This window comes from Pseudorca crassidens, chromosome 11, assembly GCF_039906515.1.
Source record: "Pseudorca crassidens isolate mPseCra1 chromosome 11, mPseCra1.hap1, whole genome shotgun sequence".
Taxonomy (NCBI): domain Eukaryota; kingdom Metazoa; phylum Chordata; class Mammalia; order Artiodactyla; family Delphinidae; genus Pseudorca; species Pseudorca crassidens.
The window spans coordinates 92,979,334-92,994,410 of NC_090306.1; positions in this window are offsets into that span (position 1 = coordinate 92,979,334).

The following is a 15,077-nucleotide window of genomic DNA, read 5'->3' on the forward strand; positions in this document are numbered from 1 at the left end:
AACCGTTTCTCTGTGTGCTCTGCCACTTATTGTGCTGTGTCTCAAATAATAAACTTTGTACCTGTTTTTACAGTTTTTGTCTCCTTGAAATATTCTTGCTTTCAAACGGTGCAAGAGCCAGGGGAACTTTGCTTCTAGCCTCCAGCCCTTGCTGGTCTAATGGCTAGGATTCCTGGTTTTCACCCAGGCTACCCAGGTTCAATTTCTGGGCAGGGAACTAAGATCTTGCTGCAAGCCTCCACTCACTGCTGTCTCCTCAAGATCAGAAGCACCTGGTAGGCCAGGTATTAAATCTTTAGTGTGGGTTCTGGTGAAAAGGTGGAGGTGGGAGGATGGGGTGGGGGTGGAGGGGTGTGGATTCCTTGGGGAGGGCAGTGGCAGCTGGGGTGAGGAGGCAGGGTACAGCTGGAATGGTGGGGTGGGGGAGGGGACACTTAACAGCCGATATGGAAGGATTTCAATATTTTAACAAGTAATGTTTGTCAAAACAACTGAATATCAGCCCTGACCATACATAAATTTGCCGCCAATTTTTTGTAGACTTCAATATCTAGCAATCAAATTCTCAGAGCTTCCAAATCCTTAGCCATCACATAATATATTTCCCAATCTTACCAGTAAATAAGGTTAAGCTGTCTTTTATGAGGGTCAACAATCAAACAGCACTCAGGTTGCACAGATGTGGAGAAACCTAATTATCCTTTAACCAATACTGCAGAAATATCTACAAAAGATGTCATATCCAGACACATTTCAGATGTAAATTTAAGCACTGGGTGTGAAACTCTTCTCTGTCATTGAGGCCAATAATCAAAAGACATTCCTGGGCAGAACAGAATGCCTCCATCAGGGCTAAGCAGGGAACAAGCTACTTGCTAGCTGAAGAATTAAAGAACATTGCAAAAGCCACTAAATTAACACTAATGGAAATGTGATTTGAAAATAATTTAACTAAAAACAAAGCAAGTCTAGAATTGAGACGTGAGACAGAGAATGGGGATGAAGTCTTTCCGAGTGGAAAAAAAAATAGTTTACGTTCCCATCATCGTGTTCATTAAGCAGGCAAGGTACAGGTATTCTCAAAATAGCATTATTAACATCCAGAAAACTTGCCACTGAAAACCTCAGAGCCAGCTCATTAGAACAAATTTGGTTCTAGATGGAGAATCCCACTGTCTTTAGGAGAGAGAGTTTATTCACTCACTGACTGTGAAAGTCCATCAGAGGAAAACCTTGCCAGGTATATAGCACCCTGATCACCTTATGACAAAATGCTCAACTGGGGACCCAAAGCCCCTCTGCAGACAGGGAGGAAACATCAGTGCTAAAGAGATCAATTTAAAGGACAGAGTGAGCCTTTCTCCTGAGATCATGGCCCCCATAAAGATAAGGGGACCTCAAGCCAGTGGATCACAAGCCCTCAAAACAAAAATGAAAAAAAAAAATTCAAACATTGGTAAAGACATCGAAGTCCTGAAATAAAAGATGATGGCTTACACCTTTTGGGGCTTTCAGGCAAAAAAAACTTCTGTTTAAATGGCTGTCATAGTTGTGTGGCTATATTTTATCAGGTCTTTCTTTTTCCCCCCCTCTCTATCTAAGGAACTCATAGATCAGGACTTCTCAAACCTCAATGTGCATACAGATCACCTGGGAATCTTATTAAAAGGCCAATACTGATTCAGCAGGCCTGGAGTGGGGCCTGAGATTCTGCTTTGCCAACAAGTTCCTGTCCATGGACCACACTTTGAGTAGCAAGGCTGTGGAGGACACTTGTCTTGTCGGTAGTCAACCACATCCTATATCCCCTTTCTCATCCCGAGGGTATTGTGTTAGTAGGGCTCCCCAAAAAGTAAACCCTGAGACAAGGATTTGGGGGCAAGAAACTTATTTGGAAGCTTCAGTGAGAGTGAGGAAATGAAATAGGAAAGGGAGGAAGACCAATAAGGGATGAATTAATAAATGGTCAATGGGTGCTCTTCTGATAAGGACCCCGTAAGAGATCGTATAGAATGCCATTGTCCAAAAAACAAAAAAACAAAAACAAAAACAACTTCTCTGTGATGGAAATGTTATATATTTGCCCTGTCCAATATGGCAGCCACTAGCTACCTGTGACTATTGTGCACTTGAAATGAGGCTAGTGTGACTTAGACACTGTATCTTTTCTTTTATCTAATGTTAATTGATTTACATTTAAATAGCCACATGTGGCTAGCTACTGTGTTGGGTGGGCCAGGTATAGAAAATAACTTGGAATTGTCCCATTAAGGGCCAAGAAACCTAGAGGAGTATTTACCCACCAAATCCCTTCCTTTTTGAGGGTTGCTTCTGGAAATTGGTCAATTCCTAGTGTTCTACCATGCTCCCCTGGCCAGAGAATACCCACAGCAGAGAGTTACAGGTGTTTAAGGTAGGAAACCTTTAGTGTATATGGAAGCTGTCCATCAAAGATGGAGGTGATCCCCAAGGTGGGTCTAGGGGAGGTGAACAAGGTACTGACAGCATTTGCTAAAAGAATCCGGATTTTGTTTTGAACCTGACCTGTCTCTCATTCCAGGAGCAGACCCTGAATAGCATAAGCTCATCAATGCATTCCATACTCCTGACTACCATCATTGGTGCAAGGCTGAGTAGACAACCTAGGCTGGTCCAATCAAGGTGACTCTCGGGACTTTGGGGTGCTGGACTACTGAAAGTGTTCTTTCACCTCTGGACCACGTGGTCCACAGACACAGAGCTGCAGTCATTTTGCTGCCACAAAGGATAAAACTGACATGGAGAACAGCAGAGCACAGAAAGACAGAAAACCCAATATGTATGAGTTAGGATTTCTTGGAGCTGCCAGTAACAGAATACCCAGATCATAGGACTTTAAATAATGATCTCACATAATGAGAAATCTCAAGGTGGGCAAGCCCAGGTGTGGTGCAGCAGCTCAGTGGTTTCATCGAGGACCCAGGATCTTTATATCCAGTCTACCACTCTGCCATCAGCTGCATATTGGCTTTATGTGTTGCCTCATGGTCACAAGATGGCTGTGGTAGCTCCAAACATCATGCTCTCAAACCAGCCTCCAAAGCAGAAAGAAAAAGGCAGGCAGAAAGCACTTTCTCTTTTACTATATTTCCCCCTTAGGATTGACTTACACTAATCATGATTCACCTCCTGGAAATGGAACATTGTTGGGTTTTGTTAACAAAGAAGGAGAGGAAGTGGCTCTTGTGTACAAACTAATAGTGCTGCTCTAGGACCCTTGATGACGCCACTGAGCCGCTGAATAGGACCAGCCCTGAAACTTATCCTCACTCTGAATTCCTCATTTACATGAGCCAATAAATTTACCTGTGTAAGTTTTAGTTATTTCTCTTGCTTGGAACCAAAAAAATCCTAACCATTATAGACAAAAAAGCCTCCTGTCCAAAGACTCAGACTCAGCAGTTCTCTTCCTCCCTATTCCTGGATGCAATGACAGCTGATTCTGGAAGGGTACGAGGCACTCCCTCTCTTCCCAAGAGTGAAATTTGGATTGGGAATCATTTGCTATTTTATGCTTGGCATGAACAGAGACCTAGATGCCTCATGAGCATTAACCTGCAATTCTCACACTTCATCTAATACCCATCATCCGTGCTTGGTCTACTGAACCACAACTTTCCTTTGCCTGAGGATCTATTTAACACTCCAATCCCCCGCTGAGTCTGAAGCAAATCCTGAGACCCAGCCTGCTTGGTTGGTCCTTTAACCATCCTCACCCCTACCCCATAGTTACTACCAGTATTTCTATCATGGGGGCTGGATCCTGCCTCCAGAACCTTTGCTTTGACCTTTGAAGATCTACATTCTGGCAAGAACCTGACTTGAGAACTGCTGATGACTCAAAGTTCCCGTAACAGCTCTTTTCTCCACCATGGCAACTGGACCGTTGGCTTTTACTTCTGTACATTTGGACTTGAGGATGCTATGGTCACAGAACTAGGGGATTTAGACTGATGACCTCTGTGTGGGTGGGGCAGTCATTGCTGTCCCAGTTAAACTCCAAACCCAAGCCTCAAATTATTCTCATCTCTCATGGGAGATTAGGGCATGCCCAGAAGCAAGGGAAGTGCAATCTCTGACAGTGTTTTACCAAGTCCTGCTGGAAAGTCAGGGATTTCTCATCTTAAATACTTTTTCTAATGGCTCACTTAAGAGTTAAAAAATGTAACCTGAGTGTTTAGAATGATGATGTGAATAGTAGCTACTGTTCACATATTACTACTGTGCTACCCATTCTATGGGGTAGGAGTGGTGGGAAAGGTGGATGAAAGAAATACGGATGTGGTTCCTAGAACTGAGAATCTCCAAATCCAATTCAGGAGACAAGCGTTTACTTTGAAGAGTTAAATGACTTTGCAAATATTAGATAAATAGGAAGCGTTGTCATTGAGTATTCTTGAAAGATGCAGTAAAGATAAGCAGTGCTGTGACTCTGGAAGAAAGAGATTACCATGGTTCATCGAGTCTCTGGAAAATGTCTAAAAGCAGAAGGTTCTTGTTGGGCTGAAGATATGGCAAGAGTTGACCATATGTAAAAGGAAGGAGTTTCAAGCTTTAAGAAGCAGCGAAGACGATAAGCAGAAGGTGTGACTGGCTAAGATGACACATCTATTTAAGGGCTCAGAAACCGGAAAGGTAAGTTGGGTCTAGAATTATTTGACAAGTAGTATCTGAATCCCTACTGTGTATCAGTTACGAGAAGAAACGAGGGACAATGCAAAAGATATGAATAGGGCTTCCCTGGTGGTGCAGTGGTTGAGAGTCCGCCTGCCGACGCAGGGGACACGGGTTTGTGCCCCGGTCCGGGAAGATCCCACATGCCGCGGAGCGGCTGGGCCCGTGAGCCATGGCCACTGAGCCTGCGCATCCGGAGCCTGTGCTCCGCAATGGGAGAGGCCACAGCGGTGAGAGGCCCGCGTACAGACAAAAAAAAAACAAAAAAGATATGAATAATGATTTGCAATGGATTTGCAATCTGAAAGGCACTGTTCAGAACACTTTCATGCATAACTTCATTTAATCATACTAAATTGGAATATTATTCGGCCATAAAAAAGAATGAAATAATGCCATTTTCACCCACATGGGTGAACTAGAGACTATCATACTAAGTGAAGTAAGTCAGACAAAGATAAATATCATATGATATCGCTTATATGTGGAATCTAAAAAAAATGATATGAATGAACTTATTTACAAACCAGAAACAGACTCAGACTTTGAAAACAAATTTATGGTAACGAAAAGAGAAACACGGGGGGGAAGTGATAAATTAGGAGTTTGGGATGAACATATACACACTACTATATATAAAATAGATAATCAACAAGGACCTACTGTATAGCCCAGGGAACTCTACTCAATATTCTGTAATAACCTATGTGGGAAAAGAATCTGAAAAAGAGTGGATATATGTATATGTATAACTGAATCACTTTGCTGTACACCTGAAACTAACACAACATTGTAAATCAACTATACTCCGATATAAAGTAAAAAATTAAATTAAAAAAGAGGAAACCAAGGACAATGCAGAAAATATGAATAATGACTTGCCATGGATTTGCAGTCCACTAGGTACTGTTCACAACACTTTCATGCATTAGCTCATTTAATCCTACTAAACCTTATGAGGGTGTTATTATTATAACACTTCCGAAGTTTACTTTACGCCACGTCTCTTTTATGGAAGACCTACATTAGTAGCTGTTTTCGCTAACCAAAAGAAATCTGAAGAGAAGTTTTGCTCTTACAAAAAAAGGCGAAAAGCAAAAATAGCATTCAACATTTGTTTTGCAGGAAGCCTTGACCGAGGAAGCAAGCACCCCAAGCGGTAAGAGCGGCCCCACCCAACCTCCTTCCCGGAGGTCTATACTCTGCTGAGCATCTCTGCATCGAGCTGCCATAGCTTTGAACTGTGCCTGTGAGCATCTGGGCTTCATCTCCCTCTATTTTGAGAATCTGTTAGCAAGATGTGTCCTAAGGTCATTGCTTCTTCGCTTTACACCATTTCGGCTGACAAAAGGTCTCATAGGAACGCTCTACTTTCGGATAGCAGGGGGCACCTGTATTATCATCATCATGACCAGTTTACAGATGAGATAAATAGGACATAAAGAAGTCAGATAACTTATCAAAGGTTACACAGTAATAGTAGGACTGGAATCCAAGCACAGTTAATTTATTTCTAGAGTCTGTGTTCTTAACCACTCTGTCATTTTGCCTCTGTAAAGTGCGAGCACCAGAACAAATTAAGATCATAGCACAGACTAAGAGATGAATTTGGAGGTACATCTCTGAGCTGCTAAAACAAAGCTGTAGGAGCTTTTTAAAGGTTGTTCACAACCTTGAGTAATGGCTGGGGAAGAGGTGGAGAAAGATGCAGGCTAGTTTCCTATATATTTTGTCTATATGTGTCATCTAATATAGATACCATTCACCATCTTGTTATTTTTAACACCCTGTCATTGATATACACCTTCGGGGAGGGCTACCTCGGTTTGTCCTCCCTTGCACTGATCCACATTTCCATATGTTCACTTCTGTTCTTCACTGCTTTATTGTACATGTTAATTTTTCTATTTGTATTCCATTGTTTTGTTCTCCTTACAATTCTTATTTATGTCGTCTGTCTCCCCATTAACTTCATTTTCTTCGTCTTGGTCTTCCTGCTCCAGTTTTGTGGATGTCAAGCAGGTTCTACGGTATTACTTTATTTCCAACAGGAAATCATTTTGACAGAAGTCCTTTTTCCTTAAATCTTTAGGATATTCTTCCCTTTCCCTTATTCTGTAGTGCTTCCAGTGGCTTCATATAATTGCTGTTTCCTGCTTGTTTATCCTCAAATAAGAACAAATCCACCTGCATGCAGTGTTTACCAATACACTGATGATGGATTTCCCTTAGCTTAAGCCTCAGAGTGGTAGCTTTGAACCGTTTTCCAGATCTACAGCTGGGCAGAGATTGATGGGCACAAATATCTACTGGCCCAATGTCCCCTCCCTGGCTAACTTGGGTCACATATGGCTTGCTGGATTGAGAATGAATTTTCTCTCTTCCTGCCACCTGGCTCTCCGATACTCTGAACAAGAGGGGTGTGCAAAACTACAATTCTCAGCCCTTCCTTTCACTGTGCATCACCATACTGCTTTACCTGTGGGGACTATACCTTTCAGATCCTCATTAGTTGAGACCTAGACTTTCTCAAACAGAGGAAGGGTCTATCTATGAATTCAAGCTCCTGCTGCTTCCACTGGCTCGATAAAGGTGACCCGTGACTGTTTGCTTCTCCATCCCCATCAATAGCTGCATAGTTGGTAGAAATAAAAACTCAATTGAGAGGCCCACGTTTCCATGTTATTGTGCTGTAAGAAGTTGCAAAAGGCAATGTGTGACCAACCAAAGCTATTTCATGCTCACGAGGGAGACGATCACAGCTTATTATTTTCTTGTGCCTGGTTATAGGGCCTTTGTTTATGAGCACCAGCTGCTGAAGGATTTGCTTGGTGTTGTAATTTTAGTGAAAAGTCTATACTCCAGGGCTTCCCTGGTGGCGCAGTGGTTGAGAGTCCGCCTGCCGATGTGGGGGACACAGGTTCGTGCCCCGGTCCGGGAAGATCCCACATGCCGCGGAGTGGCTGGGCCCGTGAGCCATGGCTACTGAGCCTGCACATCCGGAGACTGTGCTCCGCAACGGGAGAGGCCGCAACAGTGAGAGGCCCGCGTACCGCAAAAAAAAAAAAAAGTATATACTCCAACCTCCCAATGGAAGCAGGCTGTGAGAATTCACATACTGCATCTTCTCTTGAAAACAATCATCCACTTCAACCAAACATTAGAAGAACACAAGAAGACATATTTGGTGATCAGATTAGCCACACCAAAGCCAGCCAGATTAGCCTAACAATTAGCCTAACTGTTGCTTTGGATTCACCCTTCCACTGAGACTGTGGTAATGAGTTACCTCTTTCCTGCCCAGCCTAGGTAAAGTATGTGCTGAATGCTGGTGGAAAATATCTCCAATGAAGACATTCGGGTTTATTTTAACATTCACGTGTTTAACCGCACTTTTTGAGGGCCTCCTCTTCTAGCCTGGTGCCAGATGTGAAGGTATATGTTCCTTCTCTCATGGAGAGTGTGATCTAGTTGCAGAGACAAACATTAAGCAAAGATAAATACATACATAATTGTTAATTAGGGAAATACTGCAAAGGAAACAAAATAGGTACAATGGGAAAAGGACCAAAGTTAGAGTTCAGGACGATCTTTCCAAGGAAGGGACATTGAGGCTGAGATCTGAAGTAGGAGTAATTCAGGCAATGAGTGAGGACAAGATATTCCAAGTAGAAGAAACAGCATGTGCGAAGCAATGAAGCAGGAGAACGTGGTAGGTTTGAGGGACCAAAAAAAGGCCAGGGTAGCTGGAGCTTAGTGAGTAGGAGGGAGAATCCTGCAGAGAAGAATAGGACATGAGCAGCTGTTGAGGGCGTTTGGGGGAATCAACAAGAGATGAATAAGTGGATTGCCAATGAGCAGTGTGGTCCCTTGAACTTCGCATGAATTAATGCTGATCAAAGTCAGCACAGTTCTGGGACTTTCTCCAACAATATTCTATCACTCCATTTGTCTTTCAGTTTTGCCTCTGTTAAGGAGATGTGGAGAAACCCAGCTTTACCCTTTGTGATGTCTCCCTGCCCCTTCCCTCTGCATTTCTCTAATTCGTGCTGGAAGACCTACTTAATCCCCTTATGTAGCCTATTCTTAAATCATATTCTGGGAATACCCTATCCTAAGCAGGGAGATTATCTGAAAGCTGTCAATACTTCTTTGACTCTAAACTGAGTTGGTTTTGTTACTGAGTCCAAGCTCATACTGCTTGCCACACGACAGGCCAATCGAGAGACGAGTCGTTAGGGTAAGGAATAGTGACTTTATTTGGAAAGCCAGCAGACCGAGAAGATGGTGGACTAGTGTCCCAAAGAACCATCTTGCCTGAGTTAGAATTCAGGCTTCTTTTATACTAAAAGGGGAGGGATAAAGTCAAACATTTCCTGGTTCCAGTCAGCCTCTGGAGGGGATGTGTTAATTTCTTCCTTCCTGCAGTCATTCACAGGCAGGCCTGGTCAGGATGTTTCCTGTGAGCTAAACAAAGGTATTTTAGCTTAAGGCTCATCACCTGGGAGGCCGGGTTCCCAGAGATGGGCCATTATGTATAATTTAAGCTTATAGGCAACATCCCTTTAGTGATAAACTTGTAGCAAAAGCAATAGAATACAAAGGTTAAAGTAACAGATCCAGTATGGAGTCAGATTTGTTCTTCCCTATTACAATTTGTGATGGCATCTCTCATCCCATCCTCATCCATCTCCTTCCCAGTGGGAATGGGATGGGCTTTCAGACATGGTGGCTTTACCGGGACCACCTCCAATCCATTGCGCGGCTCTGAGTTTCCATTTTGAGGAACTCATGCCCCATCCCCACTTACCTTTAGAATAAAAGCCATGATCTTATTTTATAAACGTTTTTTTGTCAAAGCATCCACCTGGGCTCCTCATTCTAGAAAGCCCTAACTGTTACACAGATAGCATTATCATATGACAGCTTTAATCCTTCCAATGAAATCTCTTGGAGTTAACCTAATCTCTTCCACTTGCACTTGAAACTAATTTCCTATTGTTCAGACCTTAGTAGAAACCAGACGATTTGGTCATAACCTTCCCTATGGAGGCAATATTCAAGTTACAAAAAATGATTAAATCACCCTGCTCAGCCTTCCTTTTGCCAGACTAATTTAAATTCCACAAACTTTTTTTTCTCTCACATATTTAGACCTTATATACTTACGGGCTTTCAAGGGCAAGTCTTATTATTTACCAGCATAAAAGCTTTCCAAAAACAATAACAGCCATAAGGACAACAGTACCTTGCAGCTTTATGGCACTTAAGTTTTTTCCTAGTGCTTTTTTTGCACATACATTATCTTATTTTGTCCACTTAATGACTCTGTGAATTAGGGAGGCTGGATGTTATCATCTCCCTGGGGAAAAAATAAAACAAAACTCAGCCTTAATTCACTCGGGTAGAGGTTCAGGATCAAGCTGGACCAACGTGAGGCTTCAGCTACATCACGGCAGAGTCTCCCTCTGAACCCTTCGCTGACTTGCCGCTCTGTGGAATGCCTTCAGTCTTTTATCAAAGGTCACCCCAGGATAAGAAGAGCCAACCTTTGTTGAGCATTTACGGTATGTCAGACATTGCGCTCTCTAAGTGCTTTAAATGCATTATCTTTCAACTCTCATGACAAAGGGGATGGTTCTATTGTTATCCCCGTTGCTCAGAAGACTAAGATGAAGCTCAGAGAGGTTAAGAAATGCACCCAGGATGCCACAGCTCAAGGGCGGAGTCAGGGTTCAGAGTCAGGTGTGTGTGGCTCCCAACCCTGTACTCTTAGATATGGTGCAGGGCTGCCTCAAGAACCAGCAGAAGAGGTTCTCCCCCACGACCCCTACCCCGTGTTTGCTGCGGAAACTCTTGGTGAGGACATCGTCACCCTACTGAATCTTCCTATATAAGGACTCTGTTTAGAAAACCCTCAACATTTACTACCAGGAAGAATGTGCTTTCCCTGGAGGGAAGGGTTTGTTGTAGATCTTGGCTTTTGTGTTTGGTGCCATGTTGTGTTTTTACTTTCTGTTAACAAAAAGGTGTGTCATCGTGGAAAATAGCAGAGTTAGGAATTAGAAAGATGTGGCTTAGAATGCTCGCTGGGAATCAGAACTTAACGCGCTTAGCAGCAGCTCTGCTTGCTTACGTGACTTCACGTGAGTTGCGTTATCTCTTTGAGCCTTGATTTATTTCATTTCTAAAATGGGTATAGTAGTAACAAATTAAGAGACCACTGTGAGAACTGCAGATTATGTCTGCAAGAGTACACTCAGAGTAGTAATGCTTTTTTTTTTTTTTTTGCTTTCCAGGATCAGAATCCCACTCCTGTTTGGGGGAAATCCCCATTATTTAGGTCTTGGTAGAAGGCAAGTTCCCAAATTCAGATGTGGAAATTGAAGAGAGATACATCATCAGCTAGGGATCTTGACTGTGATCAACACAAAGTGATTCTAGATGACTAAGCGGAAGAGAGATCATTTACAGATCATTGGCAGGGCAGAAGAAATGGGCTCAAGGGATTAGGAACCGTGCCTCAAACCATGCTGGAGAGCTGGTCCAACGAGGAAACTTCTGTGCTGCCACTGAGTATTAGATGCTAGAGCTTACACCCTTGCTAGGAACTAGGCTTCTTCCTGCAGCTCAGATGCCACTTCTGCATGGGGAACTTGACCTTGCAACCAGCAGCGCCACAAAATGGAACCTCCGCATAGACCCCATTTCCTTGTGTTGCCCCCTGCTGATAAGTGGAGCTGAGGTCACATATCTGGGCCAAGGGTGCAAAAGGACGCGAAAAATGTGCTTTTCAGATTTGTACCTTGAGAAGATGGGACCTGTCAGGGAGGGGGTGCGTTACCCAGAGATTACAAGGGGATCAAAAGGTACGATGGAGCCAGAAAACACAACAAATATCCAGCTATCTATTACAGGGCAGACGTTCCCCCCCCCCACTCTCTGGGAACTAAGACATGAGCAGGTGACTTAGGCTGAGCCAATCAAATGTCCCCATCGAAGACTTTGACATCTGAGAGAGCAAAGCAGACCCCCAGGTCAGCTGGAGACAGTTCCTGTGGCGATGGTAGAGTTGAAAAGCTGGGGTGGCAGCAGTGGCTTCCCAGGCGTGACAGGACCCACAGTGGCCTCCTAACCAGACTCTTTCTGAGGCGTGGCCTTGATTACGGTTTTCCCATCTTAGCGGCCTTTCATTTCTGCACTTATTCTGAGCCTACTTGTCCCTCCCTTCCATTAATTCTGTGAACTATGCAATAACCTTCCAGTAAAATAATTTTCTAGCTGCTGTTTGCCACACTCATTGGTATAGAAATTGGTACTAGCGAGTAGATTGTGGGCCATAGTAAACCATCAGGGGAAAGAGAATCATCTGTAATTTTTTCTGGACTAATGGGGGCCGTGAGAGTCGGCAGATGGTATAAGGTAGTCTTTTAGGTTTGTAGGCCTGATTCCAACATGCGGGGATGTTGGGGGCTTTCCCCCTCGCCGCCAAGCAAGTCTGCAACATCGGCTGCATGTCCTACAATTCACCTCAATTCTGACACCGGCTACCCAAAATAGCATCAGATTCCACAGGTTAAGGGTTTAATCTACAAGACTGCCCCACCTCCCTCCTCTTCAGAGGTCAGTTGCAAGCCCAGAACGACTGGCCACAAACTGGAGGTTCCAATGACCCACCCCCTCCAATTCAGAATGCCCATCCCAAGTCCAGGTTGTTAGCTGTGCTTCGGAACAACTGTACAAATCTGAGGTTCCCGTGACCCCTTCCTTTCTTGGTTTCTATTAACTTGCTAGAGAGACTCAGAACCCATGAGACATTTTATTAACTAGATCAATAGTTTATAGTAAAAGGATATAACACAAGAACAGCCAGATGGAAGAGATGCACAGGGCAAGGTGTGGGGAAAGGGCGTGGAGCGTCCATGCTCTCCAAGCACAGCACCTTCCCAACACCTCCACGTGTTCACCAACCTGGAATCTCTGAACCGCATCCTCTGGGTTTTTATAGAGGCTTTTTTCCGTCAGCATGGTTGACTAAGGCATTGGTCATTAGACTACAGATTCAACCTCCAGCCCCTCTCCCCTCCCTAGAGGTCAGGGGGTGGGACTGAAAGTTCCAACCCTCTAATAACACAAGTTGGTTTCCTGGCAACCAGCCCCCAACAAGTCATCTCATTAACATAACAAAAGATACTTTAAATCACTTAGGAAATTCCAAGGGTTTTAGGAGCTCCCTGCTGGAAAGGACAAAGACCAAATACATATTTCTTTTTATAAATCACAATCTCACACTAAAATTGTAGTGTAACTGACTCTTCCAGCCAGGGGGGTCTTAAGGGAAGTTTGGAATATCCATTGTCCATAGAAAGTTTTTGGTCAGTGGCCATAAATGCACATCTAGCAGGAAACAGCCTGAGGCAGTATTTCCAAGTCTGTTCCCTTATCAACCCTAGCTCAGAAGAGCTGCTCATTGTTAAATATTTGTTTATAAAACACTCCTAGGCTCTTCCTTTTTCTCTTTCTGACTTACTTCACTCTGTATGACAGTCTCTATGTCCATCCAGGTCTCTACAAATGACCCAGTTTCGTTCCTTTTTATGGCTGAGTAATATTCCATTGTATATATGTACCACACCCTTTCACTGAAAGGTATCCCAGGAGGCCTGATTATTCTCTGCAAAGCAACCACGTGCTGGCCATACAGTAATTCTGCTGTACAGACCGTGTGCGCTGCCTACTGCCAAGGCCATTCTCCCTTTATCCTTATTGGCAAAGCCCCCAGCTCCAGGCGAAATCCTTATTAGTCTAAATATACCATTGAGGCACATACCCCTTGCCAGAAATTGGTTTAGAGTTATGACTTAAGGCAGTTCTGGCCAATGAGATGTGAGAAATATGCTGCAGCTTTGAGGGATAGGTTTCATTACTGACAAAAAGGGACACAGTAGAAGAGACAGCCCCCTCCTTCCTTTGGACATTTTGGTGTTTGCATGTAATGCTTGAAATGGCAGCAGCCGTCCTATGACCACGATTTCACCAAGCACAAAGTTCATACTATGGTACAATCGAGAAAGAAGAAAGATGGGTCCTTAATAATGTTGCTGAATATTTATTAATCAATTCTGAAGCCATCTTACCTCAGGATGCTTGCAATTTGAAATTTTAAAACTTCCTTACTGTTTAGATTCGTTGTGTCGATGTTATCTGTTGCTTGCATCTTAACACAGGTATCTCATGAACCATTCACCCAGGCTTCTCCATCCCTGCCAAACTGAACTATAATGATCAATTTCATAGTTTTTCAAACTCCACTACGTATAAAAGTGTTTCTTTTTGGTAGCTTTCTGTGACCACCTGCTTAGCATTCAAAATTACCAGTGTGGGAGTTACCTGGAGGTCCAGTGGTTAAGACTTCGCCTTCTAATGCAGGGGGTGCAGGTTCTCCCTGGTCGGCGAGCTGAGATCCCTCTTGCCTCCTGGCCAAAAAACCAAAACATAAAACAGAAGCAATATTGTAACAAATTCAATAAAGACTTTAAAAATGGTCCACATCAAAAAAAAAAAATCTTAAAAAAAATTTTACCTGTGTTATGTGAACATCCATCATCAAAGTCCTGATTACAGATGCAGGAGGATTAAGTCCCAGAAATAATAGTAATACTAACAACAACAACAAACACACACACACACACGTATACATACATATATATGTACGTATGTATGTATGTCTGCTATGTTCCAGGTACTGTTCTTTTGCATGTTGAGAAATTTTGCTATTAAAAAAAGAGGTAGGGGCTTCCCTGGTGGCGCAGTGGTTGAGAATCTGCCTGCTAATGCAGGGGACACGGGTTCGAGCCCTGGTCTGGGAGGATCCCACATGCCGCAGAGCAACTAGGCCCGTGAGCCACAACTACTGAGCCTGCGCATCTGGAGCCTGTGCTCCACAACAAGAGAGGCCGCGATAGCGAGAGGCTCGCACACAGCGATGAAGAGTGGCCCCCGCTTGCCACAACTAGAGAAAGCCCTCGCACAGAAACGAAGACCCAACACAGCCAAAAATAAATTAATTAATTAATAAACTCTTACCCCCAACATCTTAAAAAAAAAAAAAGAGGTAAATAGAGCAGAAGCTTTAGTCAAGAAAGGATTTCATCAATAGTATGCATAAGATTTTCCCAGCACTAACCCAACATCCACAAAATCTTTAAACATGTCAATTCTCAGTCGTTGGAGCATCTACCCCAAGCAAAATTGTGTTTAAGATCCCAGCCCTTAGTCTAAGCTCATGTTATAGTTGCCAAAGGCCATACCAGAGAATCAGTGGTATTTGAGGGTAAGAGTGTAGACATAGGATAGAAAATCTT